Source organism: Schistocerca americana, chromosome 5 (assembly GCF_021461395.2).
Source record: "Schistocerca americana isolate TAMUIC-IGC-003095 chromosome 5, iqSchAmer2.1, whole genome shotgun sequence".
Taxonomy (NCBI): domain Eukaryota; kingdom Metazoa; phylum Arthropoda; class Insecta; order Orthoptera; family Acrididae; genus Schistocerca; species Schistocerca americana.
In genome coordinates this window covers 231,663,968-231,673,465 of record NC_060123.1, presented here as the reverse complement: position 1 = coordinate 231,673,465, position 9,498 = coordinate 231,663,968, and positions in this window count along the sequence as shown.

Sequence of the window (9,498 nt, the reverse complement as noted above, 5' to 3'; positions counted from 1 at the left end):
AAGGGGGTATGGATCAACACAATGGCCATATAAAATATATTTCGGCCTACCACGCAGCAAGTAGTCCGGTTGAACGCTGTGTGCTTGAGCTAGATAGATTATTGCCACCACAATCATAGTGTGTGGGGTCGATTTATGTCGAAATTTGAAGTTGTCATGAGTGCCATACACAATGAATTTACAATCTTTACACATGAAGAAATCTTACTAAATAGTAAAAGTAAACTAGTAATAGAAAGACCTTGGAATTCCCACCACGTTTAGACTTGAGAATGGACAGAGAAAAGGAATTAGTGAGGGGAAGAATGAAGCAAAAAGCGGAAGCCATGTCTCGGAGGCATGATAAAAACCCTCAAAATTACCACGTTCAATACTGGCGGTTTTGTTCTCGTCAAAATCCATGAAAAATCTAGAGAACTAAACCATGAAATTTCCAAATTTAAATATATTTACAATGGCCCATTTGAAGTGCAAGTAACTCCTCACACTAACGCATACCAAACTGGTGTACCCAAAATGAAAGAAGTATCGTAGGTGTTCGTAATATAGTGGACTTGAAACCTTATTTCCACAGAACAAAATAAAATGAGAACTGTTTCGAAACAGGTCATGAATAATATGCGCTGTGTTTTGCAACGTATGTTATAGTGTTGTCAAGATTTACTGTTATCGTTTTGCTAATATATGTCTGTAAGTTTCATATTCTGTGTATAGAATGAAATCTACTTTCCAAAAAAGTAAAATGACGTGCTAAAAGGCTGTACTCTATAACGAGCTGCAGCTTGGTATAATGGCCGACAGTTATGTGAAATGTGCGTACGGAAGGAATGGGTGTTTCAAACTGTGTGCCAAAATCTCAGTGGGCAGCCAAATGTTCCCTTGGTATAACAGGATTTGTACACAAAGATGGTGGAGTGGTCTGCCTGAAAGTGAGGAAGTCTATGTTTATTGTAAATAGTGATTTGTTATTTTATTGAACTGCACAAAAATGACCGCAGGCAAAAAACACTTATGTCTGAAAGTAATAATTATTACTCATTATTATTCCTGTACATAAACTGATATTAAAATCTTCAGTAATATTTAGAAAATGATAAAAAATTTAAAAGTCAATATTTCTTTTAAGGCAAACTAAATGAAATGCTTAAAGTTAGTTGTAAACACCTATAAACACCGAGCAAATTTCAAATAATGTATATATAAAAGCTTGTATCTCATTTTCTCCCTTGTATTTATGTGGTTTTGTGTTCTCTTATTTATGTGTTATTCTCATGTGGGTGTACCCAATGTTATCTCCATGGTGAAATCTAATGTTAAATGCAAATAATGTCTCTCTTGCGTTAATGAGATGAAATTATGATCTTTGTCTTTATAATGCTATTTACGTAAAGTGAATTCTGTTGTGATGTGTTTGAAAATATGTCTTTTCTTCACCCAACACTGTATGAGACGCAATGAGTGTTTCACTGATGTATTCCTAATAGTAAACATCACTGAAACCTGGGGCATATGCAACACTACCTACGAGTATAATGGTCTTATGTAACTTCCTTGTCTGTTTTAACTTAATATCACTTCTGGATAACCATGCTCTTTGATGTAACATTCATGTAAATGCTTTATTCATTATTTATGATAATTTATATAATTGTAATTAATCTATGGGTATAGCTTCCAAATTAATATACTGTAAGATAATGTAAATGTTAAAATTTTAACTGTAATACTGGTTCATGCATAGGGAAAGTAGATTTTTAATCATGTAAAACTTGGAGGGAAGTCCCTTTGCAATGGAACTGGCTAGGCGGGAAGAGAAGAGATGGCTCTCGCGGTCGAACTGCAAGGCTCTTGTGTGGCATGAGTAACTCGGTGCTAGCAGGCAAAATGTGAGCATCTTGTGAACTGAAAGAGGCGAGAATCGCAAGACTGTATAATATAGCCTCGGATGTGGAAGTAATTTGGCTTATTATTCATGGCATACTTTGGTTAGATCTGTACTACTAGAATTCGACACTAAGAAGAGAACTTTCAGAGCCCATGACAAAGGAAGAGCTATGGGTAGTTTTGCCGCCTATTTGAATAACAGAGGAGATCGATACTGATACCACTTTCATCTCAAATTAACAGTTGAATACTGTATAATTGCATGGACCAATTATGAGGTTTCTTTTTCAATAATAAGTGTGTTCCGTAAACTTTATGTTGAGCCACCGTATTTTATTCTTAGTCCGTTATCTAGATAGGATCCTATCCCAAGCCCTACGATAATTCCGAGTATCCTATTTTACTGAACTGAATTGCAGCTATCTTCCATAACAAAAGTTAATGAAATTTATGTAGTTATAAAGTATATCATTACTTATTGAACATAAGTTCTGAAATTCTCCACGTAATTTTCATAAAATGACAGTTAAAGTTTCATCAAATTACAATCTCTAAGACAAGATTTAAAGTTTACAGATTAAAGATTCTTCTTATTAAGATAACTGTGTTTATTATTTCGCATTTACACAGTTAACAGTGTTTTTAGTATTGTGTTGCGACCAAAATTTTCGGCCTAGATCTGAGTGTAATAATAGACCAGTTTCTGTGTCCCCATGCTAATAGTTGTGGTAGATTTAAATTTCATATTATATTAACAGTATTCAGTAAGTACAACTTTCAATCTTGTAACTTCTGTGTACTATAGTAAGCAAATAGCTGTAACTATTCACAATGTACTAGGTTCCCTCATCACATGTCCTATCTCAGATAAACAGTATAAGGAAGTGATTTTTCCTTGTCAGTACAAATAATAATCAGGAAAGAAGATACTTTATAACTATTTCAATGGTAGTACATAATTATTTACTGAATATAAGTTTTGAAAAACGCCACATAATTTTCAACAAAGAACAATTAAAGTTTCATCAAAGTACAATTACGAAGAGAAGGTTTCAAGTATTCAGTTTAAAGATTCTTCTTATTAAGATAATAGTGTTCATTATTTGATGTGTCATATAGCTTATTGTGTTTCTAATATTGTGTTGAGAGTAAAATGTACAACCTAGATCTGGGTCTAATAATAGACTGGTTTCTGGGTCCCCATGCTAATAGTTGAGCCACATTTAAATTTCTTGTTGCAGTAACAGTACTCAAGAAATACAACTTTCATTCATATAACATATGTGTACTATAGTAAGCTAATAGCTACAACTATTCAGACTGTACTAGGCTCAATGATCACATGTCCGATGTGAGCTATGTAGTACAAGGGAATCAATGTTCCTTGAGAATAAAAATAATAATCAGTAAAAAAATACAATTACCTTGTAACTATTTCTATGGTAGTAAACTGAAAAAGAGCCCCTTGTCCAAGTTTGTCGTGCTCCAACATTAGTAATTATTTACCTATAATGATCATTACCTCCAATCTCTAATGTACAGGTAGCAAGTATTATTGAGAGTCACTTGTTGCCTGAATTATTAATACTCCTCCTGTGTAGTTCATGTCAAATCACTGGTACATTACTTGCTAAATTGCCCCACTGTTTTTTATCTTGTCAGCAAACCAGAATTTCAGTATCAGTCAAAGTGAATCGCAATAGTTAAGTTTCACTATGGACCATACACAATTCGGCTAACGACAGTTTCCTTTCACTTAATTACAGTTCACTTGATTACTAACAGAAACTTTGTTCGATTTTCGTTTGTTCTGCTTCTCCTTCCATTCTATAGAAATATTTACTGAGACAAAAATAGTCCGATACCTTTCTATTACCCACAACCAAAGTCAAATAAGTATCCTTTTTCAGGAATAACATTATCGGTGTATTGCTAATATAGTAGTAGCCGGTAGTGTTATAAACCGTGTAAAATGCTTTTCGAAAATCTAGAAACATAGAAACTGCCAGTTGCCCATCATCAGCAGAATCCAGTGCCTCATGTAGAAAAGAGCAAGCTTAGATTCGCGTGAACGATGGTTTCTAGAACTGCGCTGATTCGTGAAAATAAGCTTTTCGCTCTGAAGGAAATTTAGTGTATTTGTACTCATAATACGTTCAAGAATTCTGCAACAAAAGGATGTTAGGGATATCGCTCTGTAATTTTGCAGGTCCGTACTTATATACATGAGTCACCTACGCTTTTTTTCCAGTCGCTCCTGAGTCTGTCAGATACCCTGCCAATGTGGCAAGACGTATGTGGTTGAGACGGTGCGTATCGTCGAAAAGAGTTACCAAGAACACCAATGACACACCATATTGCACCAGCCTTACAAGTCAGAATTGTGGTATGCGGTCTATCGGTATTATACGGAACAGAGTACGACCATATTACAATTCTGACACAGATGTCTAACTTCAGGGACTGTGTCGTTAAGGAATCTACCGAGACTGCAGAAAGGTAATCGCTGGTCAGTCGTGATAGCGGTTAGAGCCTTAGTAAGGCCTGGGCAGTCGTATTTAGTCCGAATAAGAAAAGCAAGGACATATCACACAACGAACTGACTTCAGGAACAGGGAGAGCAGCAGCACAGGTGGCGCCAGCACGCGTGTCTGCTTTAAACCGAGGATGGAGAAACGTATCGGCGGGAGGAGTGGGGGAAGATATGCTGGGACCCGACGGTGGACAGAGCGGCAAATTAGAGGCAGGTGGAAGAGATGAAAGCGCCACGCTGGACCCTAAGGAACCGCTTCTTCAGCCAACCTGATGACAACATAGCCTCTTACCCAAACATCGTACCCGTTGATAATGACATCCGATTGTTTACCCGTGGACTACTTCACCAAGTTTCGCCCTGATTTTCAGCCAATTTTCAGGCATGATTCTCTGATAAAACTATCTGATGAGGAAGCAACGGAGATTTCTTTGAAAAGTCTCTGAAAGAAACAGATCAGCAAGTTTTAATTAGGAATACTGTAGCATTAAATAACGGAAGCCCAATGAATCTCACGCTGTAGACGTAAATCGTGCAAGTGAAATGTATTTGCCGTTGTACGATCTGGAACCAAGCACCAAGGGCAAACGTTTCAAATCCTAACATACAATGGCGGAACTTATGTAGAGAACATGGTCTGAAGACGTTACCGCTCCGAACTGCATATGTCAGCAAACTGAATTATGTGGACATACTGATTTCTGTAAATATACGAAAAAGAGCAGAAGAGTGTATGGCGAAGGAAAGCAACTACATTTCTTACAGAAGCAAAACCATTAAACTGGACGAAGGGCCCTCAGGGAACCTAGTACTAGAGCAAACGTATAAATTCGTCTCAGATACCACACAATAATCATCTGTAGCGTAGTTATTTAACAAGACTCAAAAATACACTCCTGGAAATGGAAAAAAGAACACATTGACACCGGTGTGTCAGACCCACCATACTTGCTCGGGACACTGCGAGAGGGCTGTACAAGCAATGATCACACGCACGGCACAGCGGACACACCAGGAACCGCGGTGTTGGCCGTCGAATGGCGCTAGCTGCGCAGCACTTGTGCACCGCCGCCGTCAGTGTCAGCCAGTTTGCCGTGGCATACGGAGCTCCATCGCAGTCTTTAACACTGGTAGCATGCCGCGACAGCGTGGACATGAACCGTATGTGTAGTTGACGGACTTTGAGCGAGGGCGTACAGTGGGCATGCGGGAGGCCGGGTGGACGTACCGCCGAATTGCTCAACACGTGGGGCGTGAGGTCTCCACAGTACATCGATGTTGTCGCCAGTGGTCGGCGGAAGGTGCACGTGCCCGTCGACCTGGGACCGGACCGCAGCGACGCACGGATGCACGCCAAGACCGTAGGATCCTACGCAGTGCCGTAGGGGACCGCACCGCCACTTCCCAGCAAATTAGGGACACTGTTGCTCCTGGGGTATCGGCGAGGACCATTCGCAACCGTCTCCATGAAGCTGGGCTACGGTCCCGCACACCGTTAAGCCGTCTTTCGCTCACGCCCCAACATCGTGCAGCCCGCCTCCAGTGGTGTCGCGACAGGCGTGAATGGAGGGACGAATGGAGACGTGTCGTCTTCAGCGATGAGAGTCGCTTCTGCCTTGGTGCCAATGATGGTCGTATGCGTGTTTGGCGCCGTGCAGGTGAGCGCCACAATCAGGACTGCATACGACCGAGGCACACAGGGCCAACACCCGGCATCATGGTGTGGGGAGCGATCTCCTACACTGGCCGTACACCACTGGTGATCGTCGAGGGGACACTGAATAGTGCATGGTACATCCAAACCGTCATCGAACCCATCGTTCTACCATTCCTAGACCGGCAAGGGAACTTGCTGTTCCAACAGGACAATGCACGTCCGCATGTATCCCGTGCCACCCAACGTGCTCTAGAAGGTGTAAGTCAACTACCCTGGCCAGCAAGATCTCCGGATCTGTCCCCCATTGAGCATGTTTGGGACTGGATGAAGCGTCGTCTCACGCGGTCTGCACGTCCAGCACGAACGCTGGTCCAACTGAGGCGCCAGGTGGAAATGGCATGGCAAGCCGTTCCACAGGACTACATCCAGCATTTCTACGATCGTCTCCATGGGAGAATAGCAGCCTGCATTGCTGCGAAAGGTGGATATACACTGTACTAGTGCCGACATTGTGCATGCTCTGTTGCCTGTGTCTATGTGCCTGTGGTTCTGTCAGTGTGATCATGTGATGTATCTGACCCCAGGCATGTGTCAATAAAGTTTCCCCTTCCTGGGACAATGAATTCACGGTGTTCTTATTTCAATTTCCAGGAGTGTAATACAGAGGCACAGAGAGAGAGAGAGAGAGAGAGAGAGAGAGAGAGTTTGAGTGTTCCAAGAGTTCGCGGCTGTGTTAAAGAAAACTGGACATCGCTTTCCACGTAAGCATGTCGTTCTAAGCTGCTCACAAAGGAATGACGATTGTCAGTAGAATTTGAAGAAATATATAATTTAATGTATATAAGCATTACCCAAAGGCTATAAAATCTCCAAGAAATGAAAGTGACACATGTAAAACGCACAGATTAAGCAAAAATCATGCAGTGGACTCACCAAATATATGAAGCGGGATGTTACAACGCAGATCTGCGTGATCTACTCGGAAACTAGCAGCAGAGTAGCCCGCAACATGAAAGCTAAGTCACTTGCTTTTGCTACCACGTTGTCTCACACTAAATTTTTTTGCTTCAACACACGGTTCCCACAGCATATTCCATGTGCGGCTACACAGAGATAATACTGCACACGTCCGGGCAACACAACCTATCAGAACTGATAAACTTTGGAAGGCAAGAGAAGAATGGCGAGTGGTGTGCATGTGGATTTTTGAAAGAATTTGATGCGGAAAGCCAACACATTTGAGCATGAAGATATCTGATTCCTTTGTCTAGTTAAGAGTACTTCATTATATGTATTTATATTTCGGCCATCTGTCAATACTTGTCACAGACACTAGTTAACTGCACGTCCACCTGGATTTCTGGAGAAGTTTCTAACGTGTCTCCTCTTTGACTTGCATCGTCTGCGAACCGCCTCCTGGGGTTAGGAAGTTATTTGCTCGGTGGTATACATAAATCTTGACAGCAGCGATCGTACCACAGTACCTCGAGATACGACGGTCACTACCTTTACTTCTGTCGAAGCCTTGTCATTATGAACGACGTACTCAGTTCTGTTCAAAAAAACTCGCCAGTCTAACTATCTATACGTCAGGACAATGGTTTGCTACGTAACTGGGCCAAATTGTATTTTGGAAGTCAAAATTGGCTAGATCAGCGGTTCTGTAGACAAAACCTGCTTAGTGTTTTGTGCCACAGGAATGATTTTGACTCTAAAGATCTGGGACACGCCGTGTAGACTGGCAAGATCTTTTAATTTGAGCAAAAAGAAAAATTATCGTACTGATATGTGTATTTTTCAGTTATGCAAGCTGTATATAATACGACAGAAACATCTGACTGAATCTTATTTCTTTTACTCTCCCTTCTTGAGAAAAGCTAAATATAGAGAATGTATGGCAGAGGATTACCTGTGTAATGTACAAGTGTGTACGTAACAGTACGGTGGTGTATGATATCTATACTGAAGACAGACCCAAGCTTCGACACAGAAGACTACGGACAAAGGTTAGGAACAAGTATTTACCGAAGAATCTAGGAATATGCTACTGTCGTTAATGGACCGCTCCAGTTACGGTTGCCATAATCCAAGGACGCAAATCAAGGACAAAATTCGGTGATTATGAAGATATGGTTGTAACACGGACCGATATATTGTGCTAGTGACCATTGGTTTGTATTTCAGTTGAATCTTCATCATTACTTTACAGTGGTAATTATGAAGATGTGGTTGAAACCTGCACTCACACAATGTCCTTTCACCTTTCTGCACGTCAGCCAAATCTTCATAATTACCATAATTCAAACAGTAATTCTGTCAGCAAAGAAGTTGTAATTAACAAGGAAAATTAATCCAAGCATTAATGGTGTCTATAAAGGAGTGGTCAATGATGAAGAAAATTAATTGCAATTGACATTCAAAAACTTTTTAATTAAACCACTGAACACAAATTATTAACATCCACACAATCATGGTGCTACAATTGATATATATATCTTTCACTTTCTGCTGTATAGCAGATTTCTCTGAACCCTGGACAGAAGAAAGAAACTTGCTCCGATTCTGAATCAGTATATGAAAATATGTGCAATTTGTGTTTTTCATGTTATATTGGATTTGGAGCATTGCACTGACTTACGTTAAAGCTAGCCTGTTTCTTTCTTCTGTCCACTGTGCATTCACTAGGGAAAACACTATCTCCACATTGGCATTATGCCCTGGAATGGAGATATAGTACTGCACAATAGCAAGCAGTTCTGAATACTGCTCTTTAGAAACACAATCCTCAAAAAATTTAACCCACTTTTTATGAGGCATCATCTCCAAATTCCGGTTATCTTCCTGTGTAAGAAAACATTTCAGTTTCAGCTATCTGGTCAAATAGCAAACTCTCATCCACTTTGCAAGTTGTGTTTTCTTGCATCCACTTCAGTGTACATTCAACTTTTTTCCAATCAGGTAAAGCCTTCAACACTATCCAGTCAAAATGTTCAAGTTCAGATAAAGGCTTGCTCCATTTTATCAGATAATCTGGAGCCTCCAGTAAACACTGCAAAGCAAAGATTGTATCGAGTGGTTATAATTACTGTGCAACTGCTCATAGAGGTCCAGCGGGATCTGTAATTATCGTATGGCAACGAAAATTGGTAGATATTCCAATGCGTTAATGCGGAAACGATTTATCCTGGAAAAATACTGGTTCTAATTTTGGCACCAGCCGCAAACCTGGTGCTCCAACTGCAAGAAAGACGTATAAAAATGTTTCCATGGTAATGGATTAGGAACTGAAAATGGGCAGAAAGGGTGAAACAAATGAGGAAGCCATAACGTAGATTGTATTATAAACCGCCGCTTAAACATTTGTTCAGTACGCGCACCGGAGACGTCGATGTGATGCTGCATTAGTAAAGCGATGTGATCAACA